The 17,336-nt window shown below is 38.0% G+C and overlaps 1 protein-coding gene across 9 annotated transcripts in view; it reads left to right on the forward strand.

Moving 5' to 3' along the window:
• Nucleotides 1-17,336, forward strand: part of LOC104696613 (WD repeat containing planar cell polarity effector) — a 148,761-nt gene that overhangs the window by 5,978 nt on the left and 125,447 nt on the right. The gene's annotated exons all lie outside the window — the stretch shown is intronic.

Genomic DNA, 17,336 nt, shown 5'->3' on the forward strand with positions numbered 1-17,336 from the left:
TTAAAAATTTTTTGCTGCTCAGCATTATTCAGTAATCTTTAACTCAAATTGCAGGAAATATTTGAAATTCCATTCTAACAATATCCAACAGAGAATATTAAAGAAGCATTAAATTTCAAATGCCTGAGGGAAAATGTTCTCTTGCAACACCGTGGGCATTTGGATCTCACTAGTATATGCAGTATTATAGCCTAGTATTATGCTTCACTTGGTCTAAAATGAAAGCGCAATTTTAATTCTATCTCCAAAAACTTGGTATACTGCAGTGAAAAATAATTTATTTGAATGGTTTTTTTTAATACATTGCAACTAACTTTAAAGCTTCCTCATATAATACTCCCACTATGGCTTTTTGTAATCTGACCCTTTCATTAAGACTTCAAATATATTCCCAAGGACTTATCTCAGTGCTTTCTTTGCTAATTTACAAGTTATAAGATTCCAAAGTTACCGATGAAGTTTCTCTCATTCTATGCAATTTTTCTCTTAATGAGACGAAACTTTAGAGTATCTTTGTAAATATATAAAACACCAAACAGAGGAACTAATACACTCTTAAGAAACAGGTAATATGCAAACTCAAAATCAGGTTTAAAAATATATACACACAATTCTGGGCTGGGTAGTTTGGCAGACCCATTAGTGAACTTATGTCAAAAAAATGCTAAATAAACCTGTGGGGTTTTATAACCTAGATATGCTGTATTTGATAGCAAAGCTATTTTGGAAGTGAATCCTCAGTTTACAAGCTTTGGGAGAAAGAATAAAAATGTATCTAAAAGGTTTATAAAATCACTAGTTGAACATATTTCTTACCACCTAAGAATTTCAGTATTGCCAGAGCAAGGAGAAGTGCTGCGTTTTTGTTGGAAAAATAAGATCTGTGGTCATTAGAGAAATAGTAGGGCTCTTTTCCACCTGCTGCTGGCTTTTTTTTCTCTTTGCACTTGACTGTCGTAGACAGGTATGTCCAGGAGAATGTGAATATTGTGATATTTCATCCCTTCATGGAGTTTCACAAGAGGCAGGTTTTTAACAGTGGTGGGTCAGCTGCCTGTGAAATTGGACTACTGTGACTTGCCTGACAAACTAGACTGGGGGGAATGTGATTTAAGGACTTGAAACCTGCAGAAAGAATTCAGAAGAGCAGCAGAATGCAGATCGTTTATTTGTTCAACATAGCCGTGTGGGACATAAATTAGTGAAGTTTCATTAGCAGTATCATTTGTTTAACTGCGATGCTAGGCTCTGTCCTTGCCAAATGAATGTCACTGATGTCTGTAATGAAAGCTGGGACTCCACTGCAGTGCTGGTGGACACCAGCTTGCCTGCTGAGGGCCACTGGTGGGCTCTGAATTGCCACATTCCTTTTCATGGGAGCTGAGACCAACTGAAGGTTGATGAAGTGCCTTTTTTTCCATTGTAGTTGGTCCCAGGCAGTTGTACCTGAACTTCTGAGTGAGTAGAGCGATACATTATCTTGTACTGTGTAAAATCTGAGAGATGATTATCTATTTGAATGGGCCTCTGAGAAGGCAGGAGTATCCACTGCACTGTAGTAACACCATCTGTTTGCATAATTTTTAGATAGAAAAGACTAAACTTTTAAAAACTGCACTTGTAAAGAACAGTCTGCATTTTTGAAGGACACTTAGGTGGTTTTGTAAATATTGAGCCTGTCTTGCTTGAGTAATGGAAACCTTGTAAAATGCATTAGAAGTACATGGTGAAAGAATAGGTCTGTATGGATTTCAATATCAGTCTTATTGCATGGCATTATTTCCAATTTTATTGTCAATTTTTAAAAATTGTATTTCTGTCTTAATAGTTATATTGATTGTTCTTTAAATAGTAGTATAAAGAAAAGTAGGCACAAATATATAGCTTAATGTACAAAGCTCTTTCTGCTCTTTCTCACCTGAGCTGTGTATTTAAGTAGATGCTTCCCAATCCATTGTTTGGCCAGTTTTTGTTCCAATAACTTGATCAGATGCAGTGAATTGCAGTGAGTTGGCTGTTGCTTTTATCACAGAATGGTTTGGGCTGGAAGGGGCCTTTGAAGTCCAACACACTGTGAACGCCTTCCACTAGACCTGGTTGCTCAAAGCCTCATCCAACCTGGCCTTGAACACTGCCAGGGTTGGGGCATCCACAGCTTCTCTGGGCAGCCTGTCTCAGTGCCTCACCCCCCTCAGAGTAAGGAATTTCTTCCTTATATCTAATCCAAATCTACTCTCTTTCAGATAAGAACTTGGTCTTGTCACTTCAGACCCTCATGTAAAACGTCCCTCTCCCCCTTTCTGATAAGCCATCCTTTAAGTATGAGTAGGCTACCATAAGGTCTCCCCAGAGCCTTCTCCTCTCCAGGCTAAAACCCCTCTAGTCTCCCAGCCTTTTAAAAAAGGGGAGTTGTTCCTTTCCTCCAAACTTTTTTGTGGCTCTTTTCTAGACCCGTCTCTAACAGGTCCATATCTTTCTTTGCCGGGGGCCTCAGAGCTGGATGCAGCACTCCAGGTGGAGTCTCTCTAGAGCAGAGTAGAGAAAAGGAGTCCTCCCCCTCGACCTGCTGGCCATCTTTCTTTTTATCCAGCCCAGGATACAGTTGGCTTTTTTTTAGATATTGGAAGACTTCCTTTGTAAATGTAATTAATACATTGAAATTGAGACAAAATTCATAATGATGTGATGTCAGTGAATGAGGTGCAGCTTGTGACACAATTTATGTGAAAGCTCAGAATGCTCCTGGGACACTGCTAGCAAAGTCCCCTACCTCTTAGGAGTGCTGTTAACTTTGTTACTCTTCAACTGGTGGCAGAGGTCTTTTCCTGTGGAATTCAGTCTGAGAAAACTTGTACTGGAAAACTTGTAACAAAGTGTCATTCTTGTGTTAAAATACAAAATCAGGACAGCTGTGGAACAGTGACAAGTGACACTGGTGGCAGTTTCATTTGAAGAAATACTCAGGTAGTAAGCAGACCTTACTCCTTGGGACTATTTCAGAATAACTTGATTAAATGACTTTTCATTAAACAGCAAATGAAATATTTAGATTATATAGAGATCTAGCTAGAGTAGCTTCTTTGGCATCTGTCAGTGATGATACTTAACTCCATCAACTTTTTCCCCTTGCTTAGAGGTTTTTTGATTTGTTTTCTGGGTAGAATTTTTTATATGTCATATTGGGAAACCCCTTAAGTGTCTTTTTCTGTCTCTCTCCTTTGTAATATGTCGTGTCCCTGTTTAGTAAATCACTTAATAAATTAATTCCACTCTGTCATGCTTGTTTTCTGAACACGATTACCAAAACTGCAACACACTCAGCTTCAGTGCATGGCTGAACTCCAGTGCAATGACACACGATGTGCAGGTGGTTGAATATTCCTTAAAAAGCAGCCTGTAAAATATGCCACCCATAATGCCAGTGAATAAATGACAACTTCAGCATGAGTGTTCTTTTAAAATGTGCACCTTGCTGAGGTTATTAGTCACTCTGAATTCAAGGACATGTGAGTGCAGACTTTGCATAAAGCTTGGGGAGTGGCATACCTGTGAAGTGCTGCTGCTTGATTTTCAGAAGATGGCATGCTGTGAATTTTAAAACTCCCTCATCGTGGATGAAATGCAGCAAATGTCATTTTGTAATTGAGGCCATGTAAGTTAGTTATTCTACATGTATTTCTAACAATGAAGTTTCAGAAATCTCTTTGTTGGGATCAAAGAAATGTTATCATCATGGAAGGAAATACTGCAGTACTTGCTGAATAGGGCAAGGAAACAAAATAATGAAAATTCTGCATCTTTTCTAACATATATATAGTTGTCATCTGTTTCATGGATTAGTGTGAAGATTATGCTGTTGGCCTTCTGTTTAAAAGTAGAGGAATAATGATAATAGCGAAAATATTTCTGCTTCCCTTAACATGAATGTGGATGAAAAGGAAGCATCACACAGAATTGTAGCAGCAGCTGTGACTTTAATTTGAGCAAACCCAACTCAGACAAAGATTTCAGGAAAAGAAATCCACAGATAAAAGTGAGGCAGACCCTAATATTGTATCAGTCCTAAAAAGACTTATGTAAAATAAAGGCTTGTGTAAAATACAGAAAATACTTAACTCTGCTTCCCCCAGCTGCAGCCACTTAGTTGTTTTGTTTTGCTCTGCCACTTGGGGTAAGTTAATTTAGTTGTATCTTTTACATATGTGAAAATGGAAAGAGCCAAATGTTGCAGCTAACTGGAATGGTCAGTCACAGCTCTCCTTGGAGAGAAGATATCTCCACATTGCTCAGAATTTAAAGCATTTTTAAACAGTGTTCATAATAAGTGAGAGATCCTGGAGGAAGTTGTGGTGGGGTGACCCTGGCTGGACACCAGGTGCCCACCAAAGCCACTCTCATTTCCCTGCTTAGTGGGACAGGGGAGAGATAATACAACAAAAGGCTCCTGGGTCAAGATAAGGACAGGGAGAGATCACTCACCCGTTACTGTCACGGGCAAAACAGACTCAGGGAAATCAGTTTAATATATTATCAATCAACTCAGAATAGGATAATGAGGAAATAACTATGTTATTCCTGAGGCAATACCATCAATGCTGCTAGGCTCAGTCTTGTCCAGCAGTGCATCCCTCCTGGACCCATCTGGCATTGGCTCTGCTGGACATGGGGGAAGCTTCCAGGAGCTTCCTCAGCATCCTTCCCTGAAAGCCCCTGCTACCAAAACCTTGCCATGCAAATCCAAAACAGAAGTGTTTAAAATGAAAGAAAGCAAAAAGGAGGAAATATTATCTTTGTGCTGGAGATTGTAGTCCAAAATTTGTAAATGATAAAAATTTCTTTGGAATACATGGAATTATAGAATTGCAAAAGCTGATCTATAATGCAGTCAGAGAAATAATGGTAATGGGTAACTGCTATGATTTTTTAAAATTTTTTTCATTCTTCTAATATTTTTTTTTAAGCTTCATGAAAGCAGGTTATTTGCCGGTGATTGACTGTTGCTGTAAAGGCATCCTTGCATGTCCATCTGCAGAATAATTGTCAAGTACTAAGTTGTGTGCTCAGTATCACTGTTTCCATTACATTGCCATTTACCTGTGGTGTAAGTTGGAGGCTCGTGAGAAATGAGTTGGTAGAAAGAGGGGGTCAAACTGTGAACTGATTAATAATTAGAAGATCCGAGCACACCACTTGAAATTTTTTGAAGTTGTCTAATTCCTTATTATTTCAGTTTTAAAATTTTATTATATACTGAGGTAGTCAAGCTTCTGTGAGATCTCATATTTTGAGGAAAGGAATAGAGAGAACGTGTACCATTTCAGTGGCTCTTCATAATTTGGGGCTGCCAAACCAATGCTATTCATGCTGACATCCTGTCTTTTCAGACACTTAAGTAATGTATATTGAGGTAATTAAAGACAACTGCTTGTAATAGCAGAAAATTATTATAATCATTTTGTTTTCCAGATAACAATGCAGATTTATAATTTCTGTGACCACATCCAGTGTTTTACTACCAGAATTGACAGGGAAACTATAAATAGTTGTTATTCCATTATGCTAAATGTCAGGGGTATAAATCTAACTCCATTTTATTTAAAAATCCATGAGGACAGGTTTCATCCGTATTTTAAATGGATCCACAGCAGTTAAACCTAAGCCCATTCTTGGTTTTCAAAAACTTTTTCATGTTTTGTCACACTTGTTGGTCACAAGTCATATATACAGCTTGAATGAGAATGAACACTCTTTGAAGGTTTTAAAATAAAACTTTAATGTCGAAGTGAAAGAAAAGCAAGTTTCAAAACGCTTCCATGTTGCAGTGATTACATCAGCTAGCTCCAAGCTTATTATCAAATTTGGTTACTTGTATGCTATTCCCTCATGCTCTGTGACATTTACAGGATTCCTATAATGGCATTTTCCCCTCCAAAACTGGGAGGGCCTTTGCTGGCAGAAGCTGTTTTAAAAACTATTAAACAAACAAATTAAAACACATCTTTCTTTCAACAACATAGCCTGGGTGTGATGCAGTCAAGAGATGCATTTAGTTGTCAGTAACCGTGGAAGGTGTAACAAAATGTGCAACTTGGGCTATACCGGAGAGTTTCTGTTCAATTAGACTTCCTTTTTCTTTGTTAATCTTTGTGGCCGAAAAGCTTCGTCAGGGTGTAAAGACCAGTCATTCATACAGAGGACATTCATATCTATGATTGTTAATCTTTGATGATGTTACCTGTTTAGAGGTCATACAGACATAGTGAAGCTGTATATGCTGTGTTGAGAGTTAATGCAGATTATTCTGATACTGTTCACACTAATTGTACCATTGCCAGTTTCTTTATTATGTTATGTGTTGTTATGTTTTCCCTCTGAACTACTGCAGGCTTTGTCAGTGTAAATTTTGGTTATGTACATAATACTGCCAGTTTTAAAGACATTTCACTCATTACTTTAAAAACATAACTTTTTAAAGTGATGTAAAAATATCTGGGTTTTCTAAGTATAATTGCAGGGGTTTTATTTAAAGCATTTTAATCATCTACAGTTTTGCCTGTTAGCAAGGTCCTTTTATCCTAAGAAACTAAAAGTGAAAGACAAGCAAATGGTTTGAGATTATATGGATAATTAAGTTAATGGTCATGAAATAGAACCTGAGGAATCAAAAACTGTGGTAGAGGAGCATTGAGATGGTTTTCTAAATGCTGAAGGGTTTGGATAGGACGTGCAGCTGAGTGACTGAGGGAATCACAGCCTCAGGGGTTTACTCTCTGTCTTAAGCCAAAGCTGAAAGCACAGCAAGGAGAGGCCCCACCTTGGCCCATTGTGTGCAGCCCTCTGACCACAGAGGTAGTGCAGGTCATTGGCCTCAGAAAGGACCTATATTGGAAATATTAAACAGATTCAATTCCTGAACATCTGTCCCTGGTGAGGAAGCTGCTTCTCTGTCCTCATCTCCCAAGTTTCCTGCTGGGCTTTTGATGCTCTTTTTGCAGGTGTTAAGTTGCCGTTCATGGGGCCAAGTGCTTACGTTTAAGTCTTGGCAATAAGCCACAGGACAACCAGAGTGCGTGTCACTCAGACAACTCCTCCTTCTTTTGAAGTTATGAAAGCATAAATAGGGTCCCCTTGAAAAAGGCACCTGAACGGAGTAGCTGTTCTGACAGAAGTTGCTTGGTAGAAAGAAGGAAAAGGAAGGAAACGAAGTCAAGAGGGCTGGGAATGTGGTGCATTAACACCACCATGCACTAGAGGGCCCAGCCTCCCTATACCCATTTCCCAAGAAGGAAAATGGGAGTAGGCTGAAGGAACTTCTGAGAAATTACAGTAATATTAGGAGGAGAAAGAGCTGTCTGAAGCCAAGAGGGCTCAAAACAGGACTGAATGTGGAGAAAGGTGATAGAGTGACAAATGCATTCAACCTGAAAATGTAATCAGACAAGCATGTTCCCCTGCTGGAGAAGGGATTTAGCAACTTTGAACTCAAAATCATGTGATTTTTCTTCCTCCTCCTGGCTAGATTAAAAAGGGGAGTGATGTTTTTAATATTATATCATGCTTAACAAACCATTGCGTGCTGTGTCAAGTTCATTTTCCCTATCAGCTCTGGCTAAAACCCATTGCTATCTGTAGTCTAGCCTGAAGGTGACAAGAGATTTGAATCATTGTAATTAGGCACTCATCATGCTGCAAAAAGATACAACTATCTTGATGAATCAGTATGAAAAAAAAAAAGCTGTGGTTTTTTTTCTTTTTTTTCTTTAACTGCCGTTGGTGCCTGGGAATGTGAGAGCAGAAATGAGCTCGGCAAGAACCGATGTAGTTTCCTCAGCACGGCAACTATTGTCCTGCTCTCTGTGCTGAAAAAGTTGAGTGGTTTTTGCCCCTCCAAGTCCTGCTAACACCTTCAAGTGTTCTTGGACCTCTCCCAGGTTTTACTTGACAAACATTTTCATGTGTGCCACTTCTTTCTGATTCTGAGAAGTTCACAAAAATTCACTTTCCACACTTAAGCAAGAGCTGTGAAATGAGTTATTGTTTGCCTTTTAGTATTGTTGCTCCAGGGCACACTTCTGCTGTGAAGTATAAGTGATGAAAAAGTGATTCTGCCTAGGTTTGTGGTTGGATATGGCAGACACGGGGTATAAGGAACTTTATCCCTCTGGGGAAAGACATATGCATGCACACCAAAATGTAGGTTTTGTGACACTTATTACAGCTGCTTTGTATTAGTAATCAAATTTTGTACTCATTTTTGCCTATGTTTAAGAAAAGGTGCAGAAAAAAATCCTGAAATGCATATGGCTTTCACCAGATAGAGGTGGCATTGCTATTTTCACCTTTCTTTTCTGGGAACAACGAGTTACCCTTCATTCTTTTTCTCTGAAGATAACTTTTTCTTATCAGTCATCCATGCATCTTTCCTCAGAGCTTGGATAACATTCCTTTTGATTATTAAGATGTTGCATTGTTCGAAAATGAATCAGGGAATGCCGTTTGTTGCCCAGTAGCATGCCTTATGGACAGTGGAGTCTTGTCATAATCACAAAGTGTCAAAATTCAGGATTCTAATGCCAATTTATAAGTGCTCTAGTTTTCAAAAGTGAAATGTGACTATGGATTTACATACTTATTTCAGTAGTGGCAGTTGAAATGGGATAACATACTTTGGGAGGAGCAGGGAGCAAGCCGTATGTCGCTCACCCTACATGACTACCCTGTAATAGATCTTTCAGAGCTTTGAAGAGTGGGTGTTTTTAATGTCTATGTTGTATCATTTAATGGATAATTTTAAAAAGTTACACACTTTTTCTAGTCAATGTTAAAGCTAAAGAGATTTGGAATGTACCAAAAACAGATTTCAAGCTGGGGTTTGTAAAAATTTACTCTTTTGGAGTGAGCAAATACTAATTCTCTTGGTCATAGAAAGTGTGTCTTTGTCTCTATTGAGATTGTAGTTAAAAGCAGTTAATACAGTACTAAAATATTTTATATATATATATGTACACATGCATATACAAATATACTAGAATTCATTTGGCTTTGCAACCTTAGATATTTAACAAGAAATGCACCTGAGAGTGTTCATGTCTTCAAATGATGAACTAAACACTTAAAGTAGCAGCCCTAATTTCCAGATAGACAACAGATGCATCTATATTCAGAACACTGTTATTTCCCTTCTTGTTTTTTTATCACCTGACTTATGGAAGTAAAATCTGCTGAGTAAGGACACAGCATTTTTCTTTTATTACCTGAAAAGACAGTCTACCTTTCAGTTCCCACATTCGTTTTTGGAGCTTGTTGGCTGATTTGATAGATTTGGTGAATGAGGTAGAGATCTTAAAAGCTCCAAATGTGAATGTGTTTCTTTAATATTTAAGGAAATGGAAATTGGTGTTCCCTTCCCCAGACTGCTCAAGAAAAGACTGTGACCTGTAGTCAAGGATTTTTTTCAATCTGACCTTTGATATCAGTCATTAACTATGCAGGTCCTGATGGTTGAGAAGGCTCCAGAGCAGCCAGAGTGTGCTGCTTTGTGCTTGGCTGGCACCAGAATTGTGTGTAGTGGCAGAGGAGAGGAAGGAAAAGGGAACTGAAGGGCATGGCTACAAAGAAATGAAAGAGCTGAATGTAATGTAGATGGAATTTGGGAAACTAGAGGGAAAAGTGAGGAACCTGACATGGAGGTTTGGGAATATGGGGTTGGGCTTGTACGTCAAACATATATAGAAGATCAGACAAGCTGCAGTGCCCCTTACTGTTTTGTCTGTCCTTTGGATTACATTTTGTGGCATACAAGAACACTGAAAATAAATTTTTAAGTAGTGTGTAATTCTTGTTGCCATTTTGTTTTCAGTTTGATTGCTTATTCATCATGGGCGATGTTTCCCTTGTTTTCTGCTGACAGAAGAATGCCTCCTTGTTCTTACATGTTGATATATGGCTTCATTTGAGGGAGAATGTTGGTGTTGCCTTTAGCACAAATGATGTATGCATTTGCATTTCTGGAACACTTTTAGAGTTTCCCATTTTCTTTTATCTCCTTTACAGAATGAGCAACTGTTTTCTAGTTTATCTTTTCTGAAGATCAGCATAGATTGTTGATTACAGAGTGCAATAAATTAACTTGTCGACTTTTGCCACATTTCATGTTTATGTTATATATCTGAACAATGTTGAAGATTTATAGAAAACTTTAAAAATTAATCCGAGATGTAAACGCTTGAGAACAAAAGGGTTTTTTTTTAAACTGGATTTTATTTCTAAAACCTGCTACACAAAATTGCATGTCTCTATCTAGAACAAGCTTTTAAATTTTAATTGCTGAAGGGGTTTTCAAGTGATTTATTAGACATCTGACTGCAAAACTGAAAGTGGATAATTGTAATCCTATTGTTGTCTTTTGTTTTGCCTAAACCAGAAAAACCCAGAATTTGAAAATACAGTGTTCATTAGAGTAAAAATTACAGATTTTTATCATATTGTGTTCTTCAGTTTGCTTCTAAAGGAATTTGTTTTCTTACTATATTGTAAAATAGACTTGAAAAACTTCACTGTAGTCACAATGTAATTTTTTTTTTTTTTAATCCAAAATTACTGAATGTGTGGGAGAAATTTGTAAATTTTACTTTTTCAGTAATGTCAGGTGAATGACTCTCTTATCCACTTGTGGGCAGCATTATTTTGTTTTCCAGTTGCAATATATGGAAACAGTTTAGTTCTTGCCTCTCTGTTCCATTTTGGCCTTCTAACCAGAACGAACACTTTGGACGCATCAGTGTTCTGAGCTGGAAATATTTACCAAACTAAGCCTTTTTCCCACAAGTTTTTTGGAGTGAATTCTTGAATTCCAGAAGAAGAGAATTAGGCTAACTACTTTTAGCAGACAAATTTTTGTTTTTCATAAAGAATAAACCATTCCCAGTCAAGTCACCCATTTCCCTTTTTTTTCCAAATCTCTTGGTCTGAGGTCTCAGAGGAAAATCCATGGAAATTTCCTTCATGGTTTCAAGGGACCATAAAGTAATTAAAAAAAAAAAGCACAAGAGACAGGCATTTAGTTCGTAGTTCCATTTTTTCGTGTGTCAGTTGGTTACATGTAGAATTTCAGTTTTATCCTTTCAGATTTGAATAGATTCCCATTTTTCGTCTTGAGTTCTGTTAAGCAGTAACAGCCCCTGAATTCTACCAAAAATCAAACAAGGCCTTTTAACAACTTTCTGGGAGGAAAGGTAAGGGTTCTTCACCTGGTCTCCCCCTGCCCCACTGCCTTCCCCCAAAGAGAGCCTTTCTTTTGCCCTTGGGCAGTTTTTTCCCATTCCTTTACCATATAAACTTGATGACATGTCTCTGGATGCATTTTAAGGGATCCCTGGGCAAGGGGCAAGTCAGACCTGAAAAAGGAAAAGCGTTCTTGCTCCCTAGAAATGAATTTGGAAGTTTACCTATTATCTCAAGGTGGTTTTTGTCTTTTAAAAGCAGCACCTAACTTTTTCTTTTTTGTAGTCTTTCCATCTCTTCTGGAATGTTCATTCCTAAATAACTCATAAGTTTCCTTGCCTGTTGAAATTTCAAGAACTCTGCTAACTGTGTTTTCTTTCTTAGTGGTGTTTATTTCCCGATGGCTACCTTTGCTTAGAATTTGTCTTGAATTTGGACGCATTTTCCAAGAGCTTAGTTATCGGATTTTTACTGTGGGTAAGATTGACAGCCTGAGGTTCTTTACCATAATTATTTCTTGAATTGTCCCATAAGTTGGAGGTTCCTGTGTTTTGGCAGGGAAGAGATCTGTGTCAGTACCTCTTCTGCATGTTGTTTGGGTTTGATGTATTAGAAACTATCAAATACCTGAGTTTATTGTGGTGGTGTTAATGATGCAAGCTGAGAATTCAGCCTGTCTTGTTTTGGAACTGTGGCTTTCAAGGTTTTTAAGTGTTTTTAAGGGTAATTTTAAGTGTTGGAAAGAAGAAAAAATAGCAATTACCTTTTAATGGACACTGGGATCTCTCCTCCCTGTTTGCATTGAACATGAGTTACCACAGGCATGGCTCTGGGAGATTGGGAATTACCAGCAAAATCCCAGCGATGGCTGCTATGGAAGAACACAGGTACATAGGAACATTGTAATGCATTTAAGAATTATTTCCTTTTAATCCATAGCAAAGGTCACAAGTTTCATAAGTAGAATGGTAAGAACTTCCCTGAAGTGATGGTGGGGTTGTTTTTTTTCTTTCTTTTTTAAATGGCATGTGTTGACTCAGGTTGAGCAAAAACCTGGGCCTGGAGGAGAAAATTGCAAAGTCCTTTATGATGTAATAGACTTTTTCTTTCTATTTTTCAACATATAAATTCCAGATATTCTTGTCTGCTTAGGATTGTCTTGATAACAAATAAGCTGTACAGTTCTTGGTCATCTTTTTTTCAATGCTGTTTTCTTGTACCTCACTTGCTTTATGCAGCCCCTGTGTCACTTCTGTGAGAGAATGACCGTGATTATTTTAGCAAAGTTTCTAAACTTGGTAAGGGTGGACTCCACCATTTATTATGAGTCCCTCATTTGGAACATCCTCTTCAGGGCATTGCTGATGAAGTACAATCCAAATTCTTTGTCTTTAGTATCATGAGCCACCAATGCAGCCTTTGTTCTCCCAGTGTTGCTGTGTGAGAAGCCTTCCCAAGCATAGTGCTATGCCTCTTCCAACAAAGTGGATTTTTGGTGGGCTTTCCCCACTTTCTATCTGCCTTCACAATATTTTCTCCCTCTTCTATACATGATTAGTGAGAAATAGGAAGATTTGAGCCTTATGGAGAGGGAGTCAGGTTGGCTGGAAGTGAGAAGTGGCATTTGCATTTACAGTGTTTGTTTACTGCCTTGGGACGACATCCTGGAAGTTTCCCATCTCCGCATGTTTGCTGACATATGTACTGAGTTTGCTTAAAAAAATGGTAATAAAATAGAACTTCCTTATACAGATCTTTTCACTTCAGGTAAGTTTTAATGGCATCTATATTTTTGCTCTTGTTCTGGTGACAACAATGTTATCAAGAAATTTCATAATATCAAGAGCTACAGAATATTGATTATAGTGGAATAAATTTTTAAGTTATCTTTGTGTTGGGAATAATTTCTATTTAAATTGCATGAAAGTCAGTCTTTATTGTAACTTGGAGACAGAAAAAATATATTGAGAAAGCTTTGAACAGACTTTCTGATGCAGGGCCAGCTATGTCAGTTTGTGATTAGGTGAAGTTCCATGGATTCATTAATGGGACTGGTAAGAGGACTATTGTTATGGCAATATTGAATTTAAACTTTTATCTGTTCTCATTGGGCAAAAAATTATTGTAGCAGATTTGAAAATGGGAATTTCACCCTATGATTTTGTTTTATATAAATATAAAAGTGTGCAGGTGTTTACAGGCCAGCAAATGGGTACAACTGGGTCTCCATATAAGGTGCTGGTTTATGAGAGATATATCAAGAACTGTGTAGTATGAACGGGTGCTTTGAGGCTTAAACTGCAACCAAGCAAAAATGTGCAGCCTTCCCCTTTTGTCTATAATAGGGTCGACATTGGGAACCATGATCCCTTTGATCTTTACATAAAACAGATGAAAATGCATAAATTGCTTCTAATCAGAGATGAATTAAAGGAAAATAGCCTCCCGGAGGACAAAGCACCCCAGGCACCCATCAACAGCCTTACCAAATGACAGACCTGGAGGAGACTTCAAAGCTGCAAACACAACTGCCAGTGAAATCCACCAAGAATCAAGATGCCATTTAAAAAAAAAATAATAATTTTCACAGTTTACAAGTGCCCAGAACTCTCTCTCTAAGAAAAAGTGACAGAAACACACTACATGGACTTGCTTTTTAAGCCACTAAAGGTTCTTTTTCTTTTAGGAGACTTGGTAAAGGCAAGACTTGCTTGTTTAATTTAGTCCAAAAATGTGCTCAGACATGACAAACATTGGTAATTTTAGTGTCAGGTAGGGTTTATTCCATTTGAGTGGCATATTGTTTAGAAGTTGAAGTATATGTTTTAGTGGAAGCAGATCAGGCGTTTATTGTAATTGCTTCCTTGGTTGTCATCTTTATTTGTCCCTGTGAACACAAGCATGGTTAACATTCCTCAAATTGCACAAGAAGGAGGAAATGTAAATATCAGGTTTGATTTTGGAGGGGAGGGAAGGAAGATTTGAAGCAATAATTTTATTATGAGCATTTTCTCTTTGTGAAACAAGGAATAACTTTATCCCGAGTTAAATCAGAATTCAGATCCTCTTCTAGCTCAGGTAATTTATTAAAATATTATTTAGATAGTAATATCAGTAATGTTAAATATAAGAAATAGGCTTGAATAAGGAATATTGATTGCTGGTTTGTTTCAAGAGAGATAACCTAAACATAATTTTTTACAATTTTGTTAGCATTCTGTTTATGAGAAGATACCAAAACTTAACATTTTTGAAGATAGAGACTAACCACAATTTTATGGAGTACTAAAATACCACTTCTGATAAAGACTGATGTATTTCCTACAATATAAATATTGTTTTAGGAAGGATTTTACCTGCTGCTAATTGTATACTTTGCTTATTTGTTGTGTACAGCATAACATCTGTATCCAAGCCCACATAAATTTCAGAGTCACTTAGTGGCATAAAAAGAACAAATGACATTTCCAGATATGTCACTGACAATGAAGATGTTCAGCGGGCTGAAGGATTTGCTGTAGGTGAGATCAGAAAGGTTGCCTAATTCATTTTGTAAGAACTTACTTTCAGTTGCTTCTGACCTTAATTACTGTAACAGAAGTATGTTATGTTTAGAGCTCTTGATTTTTGGAAGAAGTAAAAAGATTTTGCCAGTCTGTTTAAGGATGAAGCTAGGAAAAATTGCTGAGGACTTTCTTTCTCTTAACATTTTTAAAGGTTTTCTTCTTGAACACACTGATATCTCTGTTCCTTGGAGCAGACATTTTAAATAGGTTTTGAAAAATTGGAGTTTGTCTTTGGCTTGTGAGACCTTCACCAGTTAGCTTTCCAAAGCTTGCATCTTCAGTGAATGCACTTTTCTCTCTTTTGGGCCACTGACCCACCTGCACGTGAATGAGCAGAAATTGACTGCTGGCAAAACAGGCATAGCTGGACTTCCTTCACAAAGACTGATCCTGACTGATCCTATCAATAGCTGCACTGAAATGGCAGAAGGCTGTAAGGCAGAGCAGGAAGCCTGCCTTGTTCTGTCAGGTGGGATGAGAGCTACAAAGAGAAGAAAGTGAAGTCTGAAAATGAAGAAAAGAAAAATGTCTTGAATAGAGAACTTGATGGCCTGTAACACTGCAGAGCAAGAGCCTCTCTGGTTATGGACTTTTATGAAAAAAGAGGTCTTTGCCACAGCTTACACAGAGAACTGTCCCCTTTCCCTTAGGTTTTGCTGTTTCTGCCTGACAGCAAAACCATCTCTTATATTGAGTCACACTGCATTGACTGATCAGCATATAAAGCCTGAAAACAAAGTCAATCATTCTTTCCCTTCGTGAGTACCTCTAATATTTTTGCAGATAATACGCTTCAGCGCTGCTGTTTGTTTTTCCTATCTTAAACTTTTTATCATTTTGGATCCTTTGAATTAGACAGGGCCTTATGTTGTTGGGACTTCCATCTGTGTCATAACTTGGCAAAGAGAAATCTCAGTTCACCCTGAGTGAAAGTGGGTGTTGGAACACAGCAATAGTGTTTTCCCTCTGTGCAGCATCAGGTGGCACAGGTACAAATTGCTACTGCAAGGCAACACAACAGTTTACCGGGCTTTTTTGTTTTTTAAGAAGGAACTAATTTCCTTAAATCCCCTTTCTGAATGCAAGGGAATTTTTACTATTTCTTTCATGTTTGCTATGTAAATCTACTTGGAAAGGAAGGATCATGTATGATCATCTGCATTAAGCAATCAGCATGATGGACTCATGAAACTCTCAGCAATATCTTCAGGCTCCCCTTAAGGTGGGTTGTATGTGTTAATCAGCCAGTGAGTGCCAAATGCTGCTGCTTCTAGACTGGGCTCACAGGGGCATGAGATGCCTCAGGGACCTGATGCACAATCTGGGATGATTTATCTTGGGATGGTTGTTGTGGTTCTTGCACTGCCTCTGCTTTGAGAACAGTTCAGTTGCTTATGTAGCAGCTCCACAAGGTACAGTTGGCAAACTAAGGAAAACTGAGGTTGGTGCAAGTGCACCATTGGCACTGAGCTGTACCTTGCATCAGTGCAGGGCTGTGAAATCCCAATTTCACAAGTAGCTTAGCCACGCTGCAACAGGGTGAGAACCCCTTTGTCGCCAAGGAGAAGAGAATTAGGGTACAGCTGGTATGAGCTATTGCATTTGTCTGGTGATAATCTGCCCTCCTCAAGAACTGGCACACTGAACTAGAGCAATTGTATCCTTTAGCCTTTCCCTCAATCTTTTAGTATTCACATTCAAAAGCAATGTAGACAAAGAATAAATGATTTAAGACCTTAAGTACTGCAATGTTTGGCTGTACAGAGAAGTCCAGTTCACCTTCTAGATACATCCTCCAGCAGCAAAGATATTTCTGAAGGAATTTTTTTACAGGATTTCTCTACCTGCATGGAAATCAGGGTTTTTGCAATTGGGATTTTTCTGCTTCTAAAGGACCCAAACAAAGAGTTCTCAAAAACTTCTAAACTTCTTCAGATCTAATAAGTTTCTTTGTGTTGAAGAGGAGTCATGGCTCTGGCATGGATGCAAATGCAATTGCATTTTGCATGCCATCAATGGCAGTTCTCTCTGATTATGATAATTTGATCAAGAATATGTATTCAGTTTTTCTGCTGTTCCATATTTACTTTAGGAATTGGATAGTGGTAGTCTAATGTGAAAGGCCTTCATCCTGGCATGGATGTGTAGTCACTGCCATGCTTCTGGATTTCATTGTAGGAGCCCAATCTTTAACAGCTTTTAGTATATCTGCCTGTCAAAATACCATTCTTCTTCTTTTTCTTCATCATAGTCTTTGTCATCATCATCAACTTGGTTAGGAATTTGTCACCTTTATGGCCTTTCAGTCTACAGAGATGGAATGGTTATCGTGTGGCCTTGTGTTCATTTGTGCCTAAATTTGCCTTTTCATTTTCGTTGGACACAGTATGCCTCATTTTTCAAGATTGTGACCAAGCAATGCAGTGAATTTAAATTTTTCAGATTCCCTGCAATCCCATTTTATCTGGGAAGGACAAAGATGTTTGTCAGAGTCTTCAGTTTGTTCACTCCTTTGCCTTCAGCAGCTGAATGGATAGCTATAACTGT

The sequence above is a fragment of the Corvus cornix genome, chromosome 3 (assembly GCF_000738735.6).
Source record: "Corvus cornix cornix isolate S_Up_H32 chromosome 3, ASM73873v5, whole genome shotgun sequence".
NCBI classification, from domain to species: Eukaryota; Metazoa; Chordata; class Aves; order Passeriformes; family Corvidae; genus Corvus; species Corvus cornix.